We start from the raw sequence: 12,906 nt of genomic DNA, 5'->3' as shown, positions 1-12,906 counted from the left end.
TTTAGAGAGGGCATTATCTAGCCCTCCTTTTTCTTAGGCTGACTGGGAGTATATCTGCCTTTTGTAATATCAATTCAAGGACCTCACAGTCAGTATTGGTATTTGATCCTTGATCACCATTGGCCAGACCTCCTGGCATAAAATCCATCAGTTTATTTCATTAGCATTATTATTTATTTCTGACCGTATATAATCTATCTTTTTTATGTAATTCTGGGAGTATATCTGCTTTTTTTGTTATATCAATTCAAAGACCTCACAATCTTACTGGTATTCGAATCTAGACCTCCTGGCATAAAATCCATCAATTTATTTCAGGATCATTATTATCAATTTCTGACCATATACAATCTATTTTTCATGTAATTCTGGGCACTATCAAACCCTCCTGCTGCCCAGGCGGATTGGGAGTACAATGTTTATTTGGTATTATTTATCTCAGAACTACATAGTCAGAATTATTGTCTGAAGTCAAAACACCATTGATCAGACTTCCCAGTACAAAAATCCATTAAGTCTATCACACCATTACCAGCATTCATCCCTGACCACATACAATCAAATATTTACTCAATCTGTGATTGATCTTGGGTCCCAACACAGTTGGAAAACGGTGCGCCTAGGAGACCAAATTTACTTACGGTCAGACCGCACTGAGTATGCCCAAACTCGTCTGATCTTGGAAGCCAAGCACTGCAGGGCCTGGTCAGTACCTGGATGGGGAACCACCAGGGAATACTAGGTACCGTAGGTATTTTACTCTCCAACAGCCTAAGCTATTTGGGACTCATTACATCAATTTGATCTCAGGTCTATAGTATTTGTCAGATTATATTGGAATCGAGGCAGTGGCCTCAATCATCCAAATTCCTTTCCATGGAGGATATGTATGAATAAATTTCTTTATGGATGAGGGTTCATTTATTTTCGCTCACTAATAATATAATTTTGCCTATAACAGGTACATTGGTACTGGCAACATCCATACTCTTTAAACATTGATGCCAGCTCTCGCTTTTTCTTAAGTATATACTAATAAATGATAATTTTAATAATTTCATCATTTCAATTCTTTCAAGTGTGCCCAGGAAAAGGCTTATAGTTTCCTTTTTTGGTCCTTTGTTCTCTTCAAAGGCCCATACTTGTTGTTTCATAGTTGTTATAACTATCTTCCTGGAGCACCACCAACCATTTGCCGAATTTATTATTGTTAGTAGGCCTTTATGTTGGTTTAATTCAAATTCACTGAACTGAAATCGTTATATCCTGTGCAGATTTATTCTCTTTTGTTAAGACTGTATTACTGAGGTCTATCTCAGTTCCTAAATCTAGCACGGATCAGAGGATCACCAGAGTATACTTACTATCCCCATTGCCTAATTATGACCACCTTTAACTTAAAAACTGAATTAAGCACCAAGCGCAGAACAGAAGACTTAGAAAGCATCTTTCCCACTGGGGATGATATTCAAGATCCAGATCCCAACTGGGAGGATGAAATATTGAAATTAAAATACACTTTGCAACGACAGACACGCACGAACTGGGACTTAACAAGTTTGGAGAACTATCAAAAACAAAAAATCATACCTAGAGGCCTCAAGCCTAAACTATTCCCCTCATTCAAATTATTCACCGCCAACCTACGACAGGAGTGGGAAACCACTTTGCTCAAATGCTCTCATGAGCTTATTGGCATTCTTATCAAGCATAATAACCTTGTCTTGGACGAGTGCACCAAAGAAATTGATGTAATTGCCAAGAATTTGGAACAATGGGAACAAAACCCTATATTTCAAAACAGATTTGAGAAAATTAAGAAGGACCTGCAAGCATATGAACAGACCATAATTGATAGGAAGAAAACTAAGTTTACCAGGGACAAGAGGGACTTTTCCAACAACAAGATATTTTAGTGGAATAGACCGATTAGAAAAGAACGCCCCGTGGGACATTCCTACACCCCATCTTCCTCGGAAGTCGATCTATCCAGTGCGGATGAAATTGACAACCAAACCTTGGACCGTCGAAGTACTCAAACATCTCGAATAAATAACAACTCAGTGACCGGTTTTTTAGAACAAACCAGGGGAGCACGTGGCTACCAAGCAAAAGAAAAACGAGACGCAGTAAGAAGAAGGGGAAGAGAAAAATGGGGCTCACCGTCTCCAAACCGGTATCCCAACCGCAGGAACCAGAAATAGACCTGACCCACAGTAAACTTAAGATAATCAACCTCTCCAACCGCATTCTTACTGTACAACAAAGATCAGTCCTGGAAAAAGGTCTAACTTTCTCACCAACCAAAAGATTTAACAGATTCCAGTGGCAAACCAATTTACAACTGTTTGCACGAAAATTACTATTAGCAAAGTTTTTTACAGATAGAACAGGTACACTTGAACCTTCCTCTGACTTGGAAAACATGTCATCACAAGAAAGGACAGCTCTGGCGACATTAGAAGAACTTGCTGAGCCTAATGAGTTAATCCCTTCTACACAACAAACACGACCGCTGCTGAAGAAAAAATCATCTTTTTTCCCTAAGGACACCCTATGCCCTGAGGTCAAAGTTTTCACGAACTTGGTCACTCGGGACTTGGACAGACTATATCTGAACAAGAAGTATCATCACACCGCAAGTAATTTGACACCGAACGAACAGAAGGCGCTCCAGGAGATGAAAACCTGGACTGACGTAGTCCTGAAACCATCAGATAAAGGAGGTAATGTTGTGATTTGGCCGACGGAATTATATGTTAAACAAGCAAAGAAACAACTAGATGACCAAGCATGTTATCAGAAGAGTATTTTTGACCCTACTGAAAGGTATACCAAACTGTATATGAATATCATCAACAGGGCATACCATGATGGCACCATAACCAAATCAGAACAGGATTACCTAACTGTAGATAATCCTCGGGTACCAACATTTTACCTTTTACCCAAGGTTCATAAAGATCTTCAAGACCCTCCCGGTCGTCCTATAGTTTCAGGAAATGGTGGCCTACTAGAAAAAGCCTGTATATTTTTGGATACACATCTTAGGGACTACGTTTTGGAACTTCCATCATATACCCGGGATACGACCGACGTCCTTCGAAAGATCAATGATATACATTTGGAAGAAACACATCTCCTCGTGAGCCTTGATGTTGAGGCGTTATATACAAGTATAAAACATGACCTTGGCATCCAGGCGGTGGAATACTTTTTGAAAATGCGGGGAATGGATGACTTTCATCAATTTCTATTACGACTTCTCCATTTTGTTTTGAACAAAAACTATTTTACCTTCAACAACCTCTTCTACACCCAGGTAAGTGGAACAGCGATGGGGGCAGCATGCGCCCCCACTTACGCTAACCTCTTCCTGGGTTGGTGGGAAAGGGAGTTTGTATTTTCTGACCTCTGTGAATCATATACCAAACATATTATATTGTGGACACGTTATATTGATGACATACTCATCATATGGGACGGCACACAAACTGAACTCTTGGATTTCATACAGCAACTCAATAATAATACCCTTAATCTCTCATTCACTTGTGATTACAACAAGGACAGTATCTCTTTCTTGGATCTTCGAATTTATAGGGACACCAATAACATGATCTCCACGGAAATTTATAGGAAGAACACAGCTACCAACACTCTTCTGTACCAAGCTAGCTCACATTTTCCCCCTACAATAACCAACATCCCGAAAGGAGAATTTCTACGCCTTAGGAGAAATTGCTCAAACGATGAAGTTTTCAAGATAAGAAGTAAAGAACTGATACTTAGATTAAAAGACAGAGGATACAGTATGCGATCCATCAAAAAAGCAAAAAACAACATAACTCAAACTACAAGAGATAATTTAATCTTTAATACAACAACAAAGAAACGTAAAGAAGAATCCCAAACCATAAGATTTGTGGGGGATTTCTGCAAAGAATGGAGGGAGATCAAGTCCATCCTGCAAAGACACTGGCACATTGTACTCTCTGATGAAGACCTGGCCAAAAAACTTAATACTAAAATCGATCTGAGCTGGCGGCGATCACCAAATCTAAAGGACCTTTTAGTCAGTAGCCATTTCTCACAACAACCACCACGCGGGCCACTAATCAAAGGAAGCTATTCTTGTGGTAATTGTAAAATCTGCCAACACATGGTTAATATACAAGAACTGGTGGACAAATATGGTGATCAGATAAAAATCAATGACTTTTTCAATTGCAAAAGTTAGAATGTTGTTTATTGCATTTCCTGCCCATGTGGCCTGAGATATGTAGGAATGACTACTCGCATGCTAAAAATTAGAACTCTTGAACATATGAGCAATATTAGGAATGCTGCTAAACACCAACAAAGAATGCAACAACTGACAACCATCGCAAAACATTTCCTAATCCATCATTCAAGCTCAGTCCAAGATCTCAAAGTACACAGCCTTGAACAGATCAAACCAGGGATCCGAGGTGGAGACATTACACGAATGCTCCTCAGAAAGGAGAGTGAATGGACTTTTAGACTAGACACCTTGGCTCCCAAAGGCCTAAACGAATATTTAAACTACAGTGTTTTTCTATAAAGAATTTTGTTTTTCCCACTGAGCATGATTCACCTTGCTCACACACCCGAGACCTCCATTTTTTCACTCCTAACCAACCCGCACAATTCTCTCTCAGCACAATCCTGTTCAAACAAACCGCCCTTCTCCATTCCCCCCCTCCTTTCTCCATTTTACCTGCACCCAATCTTCACTCATTCCCCTTCCAATACTTTCACTCTGCCTCACTCATATTCCACACCATTTTTTACTCACATAGACATACATAAGGGCCTCTACCCCAGTCACTGCCCTTAAACATACTAGCTCCAAAATCCGTCCACCAACCTAAACCAACCTCACTATCCACCAGTCCCTTCCCACTTCCCTGCATCCGCTTCCACTTTCCTAAACCCCCCCCACAAAAAACCTCCCCCCATCCATTCCAAACCCTTCCCCCCTTCCCCCCCCCTCCCCAAACAACCCCCCCCTTCTATTCCATCATATTCACTCAGCAACTTTAAGTCGACACCCAGTTTTTAACTCACTCACCACCATAATTCACACCTCACATCTAGTGCAAACCCCCCCTCCCCCCCCCCCAGATACACAAAAGATGGCTTTCCTCTCCCCGCACTCTCTATTTTCTACCACACCCCTCCCACCTTCACATTTCTCCCGCATACCTCACACCAACTATTCCCTTTAACACAAACAGCTATCCTTGCCCCCCAGAATTGACACGGTCTCAACAGATCTCCTATGCTATATTACAACTTACAACGTCCCTAATGCTTCTTTATATCTACATTTACTGCATGATTCCTATTTTTGTTTACATTCAGCTATTGTTCTTCTATCGCTTTTCTATCATTTTCTATTTTTATTATTATTTTTATTTTTACTTTCAGTCTCAGAATTTCCATATATACACTTAATTTCTATCTTTATTTATTTTTCAATAAATAAAAAAAATTCTTACACTTCTCTCTTTTTTCATTCTCCCACTTTCTTTTTCATTCATCATATCATATATCTTCTTCATTCAATTTTACACTCTCTTTTATTCATATTATCACGTTATTTTCCCTATCTTTTCCGGATCTTTCCCTCTCCAAATTTACCATAATATAATTTGGTCTCTAAATACAAGTTATACGATTCTCTTAATTGTTCTCCAAACTATAATCAGACCAGTATCAGTTAAACCTGACTTTTATTGTTCTTATAATGACACTCCTAATACTCAGTTTTAGTCTGCCGCAATCTGTTTTCCTATTTGCAGGTGATCCAATATAGATTATTACAAACAGGTGTATTCCAACTCTCCTGACAGGCTGCGCCCATAAATACAGGCAGCGGGGAACTCCGAGAGCAGGCGATCATGTGATCAAGCTCTCGGGGCGAAACGTACGTCACTTCCGGTCCCGGCGCCCGAACTTCCGGTTGCACGGACCGCGGCCGCCGGCGCCTCCCTACTCGATTCCTGCATGTCCACTGATCTGAGGGTCTCCTATAGTGGTCAGGGTAAGACAGCCCTCGGCTCTTAGCCGAAAACGGGCTCTCCTTGCCCAAACCGTGGTTCCTCCTATTTTTCCTTTTCCACAGGGTCCATCATATATTTCACCACTTAATAGGGGAAAAGTGGCAAAACCATAATTTGTGATACATACATTTATTCTATTATATTGTCATGATTATCATGCTAAATTTCCTTTTTTCCCCATTTGTACCTTATTGTTGGATAAGGGTGGGGGAGGAGCAACCCTCTTACAATGGACAATGAATTTTTCTATTATCATATGCTTTAATTGAATTTCACTGATAATTACTATACTATAGACACATTTCTCTTACTGTTTTGAGCATTTAGAGAGGGCATTATCTAGCCCTCCTTTTCCTTAGGCTGACTGGGAGTATATCTGCCTTTTGTAATATCAATTCAAGGACCTCACAGTCAGTATTGGTATTTGATCCTTGATCACCATTGGCCAGACCTCCTGGCATAAAATCCATCAGTTTATTTCATTATCATTATTATTTATTTCTGACCGTATATAATCTATCTTTTTTATGTAATTCTGGGAGTATATCTGCTTTTTTTGTTATATCAATTCAAAGACCTCACAATCTTACTGGTATTCGAATCTAGACCTCCTGGCATAAAATCCATCAATTTATTTCAGGATCATTATTATCAATTTCTGACCATATACAATCTATTTTTCATGTAATTCTGGGCACTATCAAACCCTCCTGCTGCCCAGGCGGATTGGGAGTACAATGTTTATTTGGTATTATTTATCTCAGAACTACATAGTCAGAATTATTGTCTGAAGTCAAAACACCATTGATCAGACTTCCCAGTACAAAAATCCATTAAGTCTATCACACCATTACCAGCATTCATCCCTGACCACATACAATCAAATATTTACTCAATCTGTGATTGATCTTGGGTCCCAACACAGTTGGAAAACGGTGCGCCTAGGATACCAAATTTACTTACGGTCAGACCGCACTGAGTATGCCCAAACTCATCTGATCTTGGAAGCCAAGCACTGCAGGGCCTGGTCAGTACCTGGATGGGGAACCACCAGGGAATACTAGGTACCGTAGGTATTTTACTCTCCAACAGCCTAAGCTATTTGGGACTCATTACATCAATTTGATCTCAGGTCTATAGTATTTGTCAGATTATATTGGAATCGAGGCAGTGGCCTCAATCATCCAAATTCCTTTCCATGGAGGATATGTATGAATAAATTTCTTTATGGATGAGGGTTCATTTATTTTCGCTCACTAATAATATAATTTTGCCTATAACAGGTACATTGGTACTGGCAACATCCATACTCTTTAAACATTGATGCCAGCTCTCGCTTTTTCTTAAGTATATACTAATAAATGATAATTTTAATAATTTCATCATTTCAATTCTTTCAAGTGTGCCCAGGAAAAGGCTTATAGTTTCCTTTTTTGGTCCTTTGTTCTCTTCAAAGGCCCATACTTGTTGTTTCATAGTTGTTATAACTATCTTCCTGGAGCACCACCAACCATTTGCCGAATTTATTATTGTTAGTAGGCCTTTATGTTGGTTTAATTCAAATTCACTGAACTGAAATCGTTATATCCTGTGCAGATTTATTCTCTTTTGTTAAGACTGTATTACTGAGGTCTATCTCAGTTCCTAAATCTAGCACGGATCAGAGGATCACCAGAGTATACTTACTATCCCCATTGCCTAATTATGACCACCTTTAACTTAAAAACTGAATTAAGCACCAAGCGCAGAACAGAAGACTTAGAAAGCATCTTTCCCACTGGGGATGATATTCAAGATCCAGATCCCAACTGGGAGGATGAAATATTGAAATTAAAATACACTTTGCAACGACAGACACGCACGAACTGGGACTTAACAAGTTTGGAGAACTATCAAAAACAAAAAATCATACCTAGAGGCCTCAGGCCTAAACTATTCCGCTCATTCAAATTATTCACCGCCAACCTACGACAGGAGTGGGAAACCACTTTGCTCAAATGCTCTCATGAGCTTATTGGCATTCTTATCAAGCATAATAACCTTGTCTTGGACGAGTGCACCAAATAAATTGATGTAATTGCCAAGACTTTGGAACAATGGGAACAAAACCCTATATTTCAAAACAGATTTGAGAAAATTAAGAAGGACCTGCAAGCATATGAACAGACCATAATTGATAGGAAGAAAACTAAGTTTACCAGGGACAAGAGGGACTTTTCCAACAACAAGATATTTCAGTGGAATAGACCGATTAGAAAAGAACGCCCCGTGGGACATTCCTACACCCCATCTTCCTCGGAAGTCGATCTATCCAGTGCGGATGAAATTGACAACCAAACCTTGGACCGTCGAAGTACTCAAACATCTCGAATAAATAACAACTCAGTGACCGGTTTTTTAGAACAAACCAGGGGAGCACGTGGCTACCAAGCAAAAGAAAAACGAGACGCAGTAAGAAGAAGGGGAAGAGAAACATGGGGCTCACCGTCTCCAAACCGGTATCCCAACCGCAGGAACCAGAAATAGACCTGACCCACAGTAAACTTAAGATAATCAACCTCTCCAACCGCATTCTTACTGTACAACAAAGATCAGTCCTGGAAAAAGGTCTAACTTTCTCACCAACCAAAAGATTTAACAGATTCCAGTGGCAAACCAATTTACAACTGTTTGCACGAAAATTACTATTAGCAAAGTTTTTTACAGATAGAACAGGTACACTTGAACCTTCCTCTGACTTGGAAAACATGTCATCACAAGAAAGGACAGCTCTGGCGACATTAGAAGAACTTGCTGATCCTAATGAGTTAATCCCTTCTACACAACAAACACGACCGCTGCTGAAGAAAAAATCATCTTTTTTCCCTAAGGACACCCTATGCCCAGAGGTCAAAGTTTTCACGAACTTGGTCACTCGGGACTTGGACAGACTATATCTGAACAAGAAGTATCATCACACCGCAAGTAATTTGACACCGAACGAACAGAAGGCGCTCCAGGAGATGAAAACCTGGACTGACGTAGTCCTGAAACCATCAGATAAAGGAGGTAATGTTGTGATTTGGCCGACGGAATTATATGTTAAACAAGCAAAGAAACAACTAGATGACCAAGCATGTTATCAGAAGAGTATTTTTGACCCTACTGAAAGGTATACCAAACTGTATATGAATATCATCAACAGGGCATACCATGATGGCACCATAACCAAATCAGAACAGGATTACCTAACTGTAGATAATCCTCGGGTACCAACATTTTACCTTTTACCCAAGGTTCATAAAGATCTTCAAGACCCTCCCGGTCGTCCTATAGTTTCAGGAAATGGTGGCCTACTAGAAAAAGCCTGTATATTTTTGGATACACATCTTAGGGACTACGTTTTGGAACTTCCATCATATACCCGGGATACGACCGACGTCCTTCGAAAGATCAATGATATACATTTGGAAGAAACACATCTCCTCGTGAGCCTTGATGTTGAGGCGTTATATACAAGTATAAAACATGACCTTGGCATCCAGGCGGTGGAATACTTTTTGAAAATGCGGGGAATGGATGACTTTCATCAATTTCTATTACGACTTCTCCATTTTGTTTTGAACAAAAACTATTTTACCTTCAACAACCTCTTCTACACCCAGGTAAGTGGAACAGCGATGGGGGCAGCATGCGCCCCCACTTACGCTAACCTCTTCCTGGGTTGGTGGGAAAGGGAGTTTGTATTTTCTGACCTCTGTGAATCATATACCAAACATATTATATTGTGGACACGTTATATTGATGACATACTCATCATATGGGACGGCACACAAACTGAACTCTTGGATTTCATACAGCAACTCAATAATAATACCCTTAATCTCTCATTCACTTGTGATTACAACAAGGACAGTATCTCTTTCTTGGATCTTCGAATTTATAGGGACACCAATAACATGATCACCACGGAAATTTATAGGAAGAACACAGCTACCAACACTCTTCTGTACCAAGCTAGCTCACATTTTCCCCCTACAATAACCAACATCCCGAAAGGAGAATTTCTACGCCTTAGGAGAAATTGCTCAAACGATGAAGTTTTCAAGATAAGAAGTAAAGAACTGATACTTAGATTAAAAGACAGAGGATACAGTATGCGATCCATCAAAAAAGCAAAAAACAACATAACTCAAACTACAAGAGATAATTTAATCTTTAATACAACAACAAAGAAACGTAAAGAAGAATCCCAAACCATAAGATTTGTGGGGGATTTCTGCAAAGAATGGAGGGAGATCAAGTCCATCCTGCAAAGACACTGGCACATTGTACTCTCTGATGAAGACCTGGCCAAAAAACTTAATACTAAAATCGATCTGAGCTGGCGGCGATCACCAAATCTAAAGGACCTTTTAGTCAGTAGCCATTTCTCACAACAACCACCACGCGGGCCACTAATCAAAGGAAGCTATTCTTGTGGTAATTGTAAAATCTGCCAACACATGGTTAATATACAAGAACTGGTGGACAAATATGGTGATCAGATAAAAATCAATGACTTTTTCAATTGCAAAAGTTAGAATGTTGTTTATTGCATTTCCTGCCCATGTGGCCTGAGATATGTAGGAATGACTACTCGCATGCTAAAAATTAGAACTCTTGAACATATGAGCAATATTAGGAATGCTGCTAAACACCAACAAAGAATGCAACAACTGACAACCATCGCAAAACATTTCCTAATCCATCATTCAAGCTCAGTCCAAGATCTCAAAGTACACGGCCTTGAACAGATCAAACCAGGGATCCGAGGTGGAGACATTACACGAATGCTCCTCAGAAAGGAGAGTGAATGGACTTTTAGACTAGACACCTTGGCTCCCAAAGGCCTAAACGAATATTTAAACTACAGTGTTTTTCTATAAAGAATTTTGTTTTTCCCACTGAGCATGATTCACCTTGCTCACACACCCGAGACCTCCATTTTTTCACTCCTAACCAACCCGCACAATTCTCTCTCAGCACAATCCTGTTCAAACAAACCGCCCTTCTCCATTCCCCCCCTCCTTTCTCCATTTTACCTGCACCCAATCTTCACTCATTCCCCTTCCAATACTTTCACTCTGCCTCACTCATATTCCACACCATTTTTTACTCACATAGACATACATAAGGGCCTCTACCCCAGTCACTGCCCTTAAACATACTAGCTCCAAAATCCGTCCACCAACCTAAACCAACCTCACTATCCACCAGTCCCTTCCCACTTCCCTGCATCCGCTTCCACTTTCCTAAACCCCCCCCACAAAAAACCTCCCCCCATCCATTCCAAACCCTTCCCCCCTTCCCCCCCCCCTCCCCAAACAACCCCCCCCTTCTATTCCATCATATTCACTCAGCAACTTTAAGTCGACACCCAGTTTTTAACTCACTCACCACCATAATTCACACCTCACATCTAGTGCAAACCCCCCCTCCCCCCCCCCAGATACACAAAAGATGGCTTTCCTCTCCCGCACTCTCTATTTTCTACCACACCCCTCCCACCTTCACATTCTCCCGCATACCTCACACCAACTATCCCTTTAACACAAACAGCTATCCTTGCCCCCCAGAATTGACACGGTCTCAACAGATCTCCTATGCTATATTACAACTTACAACGTCCCTAATGCTTCTTTATATCTACATTTACTGCATGATTCCTATTTTTGTTTACATTCAGCTATGTTCTTCTATCGCTTTTCTATCATTTTCTATTTTTATTATTATTTTTATTTTTACTTTCAGTCCTCAGAATTTCCATATATACACTTAATTTCTATCTTTATTTATTTTTCAATAAATAAAAAAAATTCTTACACTTCTCTCTTTTTTCATTCTCCCACTTTCTTTTTCATTCATCATATCATATATCTTCTTCATTCAATTTTACACTCTCTTTTATTCATATTATCACGTTATTTTCCCTATCTTTTCCGGATCTTTCCCTCTCCAAATTTACCATAATATAATTTGGTCCTCTAAATACAAGTTATACGATTCTCTTAATTGTGTCTCCAAACTATAATCAGACCAGTATCAGTTAAACCTGACTTTTATTGTTCTTATAATGACACTCCTAATACTCAGTTTTAGTCTGCCGCAATCTGTTTTCCCTATTTGCAGGTGATCCAATATAGATTATTACAAACAGGTGTATTCCAACTCTCCTGACAGGCTGCCGCCCATAAATACAGGCAGCGGGGAACTCCGAGAGCAGGCGATCATGTGATCAAGCTCTCGGGGCGAAACGTACGTCACTTCCGGTCCCGGCGCCCGAACTTCCGGTTGCACGGGACCGCGGCCGCCGGCGCCTCCCTACTCGATTCCTGCATGTCCACTGATCTGAGGGTCTCTATAGTGGTCAGGGTAAGACAGCCCTCGGCTCTTAGCCGAAAACGGGCTCTCCTTGCCCAAACCGTGGTTCCTCCTATTTTTCCTTTTCCACAGGGTCCCATCATATATTTCACCACTTAATAGGGGAAAAGTGGCAAAACCATAATTTGTGATACATACATTATTCTATTATATTGTCATGATTATCATGCTAAATTTCCTTTTTTCCCCATTTGTACCTTATTGTTGGATAAGGGTGGGGGAGGAGCAACCCTCTTACAATGGACAATGAATTTTTCTATTATCATATGCTTTAATTGAATTTCACTGATAATTACTATACTATAGACACATTTCTCTTACTGTTTTGAGCATTTAGAGAGGGCATTATCTAGCCCTCCTTTTCCTTAGGCTGACTGGGAGTATATCTGCCTTTTGTAATATCAATTCAAGGACC

General features: G+C 40.1%; 1 protein-coding gene and 2 pseudogenes across 2 annotated transcripts in view; 2 read left to right on the top strand and 1 right to left on the bottom strand.

The window, feature by feature from the left end:
- Positions 1–12,906, bottom strand: part of LOC134966159 (mpv17-like protein) — a 258,059-nt gene that overhangs the window by 156,273 nt on the left and 88,880 nt on the right. The window lies entirely within an intron of this gene.
- LOC134968121 (5S ribosomal RNA) lies at positions 636–754 on the top strand (annotated as a pseudogene).
- On the top strand, positions 7,047–7,165 carry LOC134968063 (5S ribosomal RNA; annotated as a pseudogene).

The sequence above is a fragment of the Pseudophryne corroboree genome, chromosome 10 (assembly GCF_028390025.1).
Source record: "Pseudophryne corroboree isolate aPseCor3 chromosome 10, aPseCor3.hap2, whole genome shotgun sequence".
In the NCBI taxonomy this organism is placed as follows: Eukaryota; Metazoa; Chordata; class Amphibia; order Anura; family Myobatrachidae; genus Pseudophryne; species Pseudophryne corroboree.
This window is presented reverse-complemented; position numbering and strand designations above follow the sequence as displayed.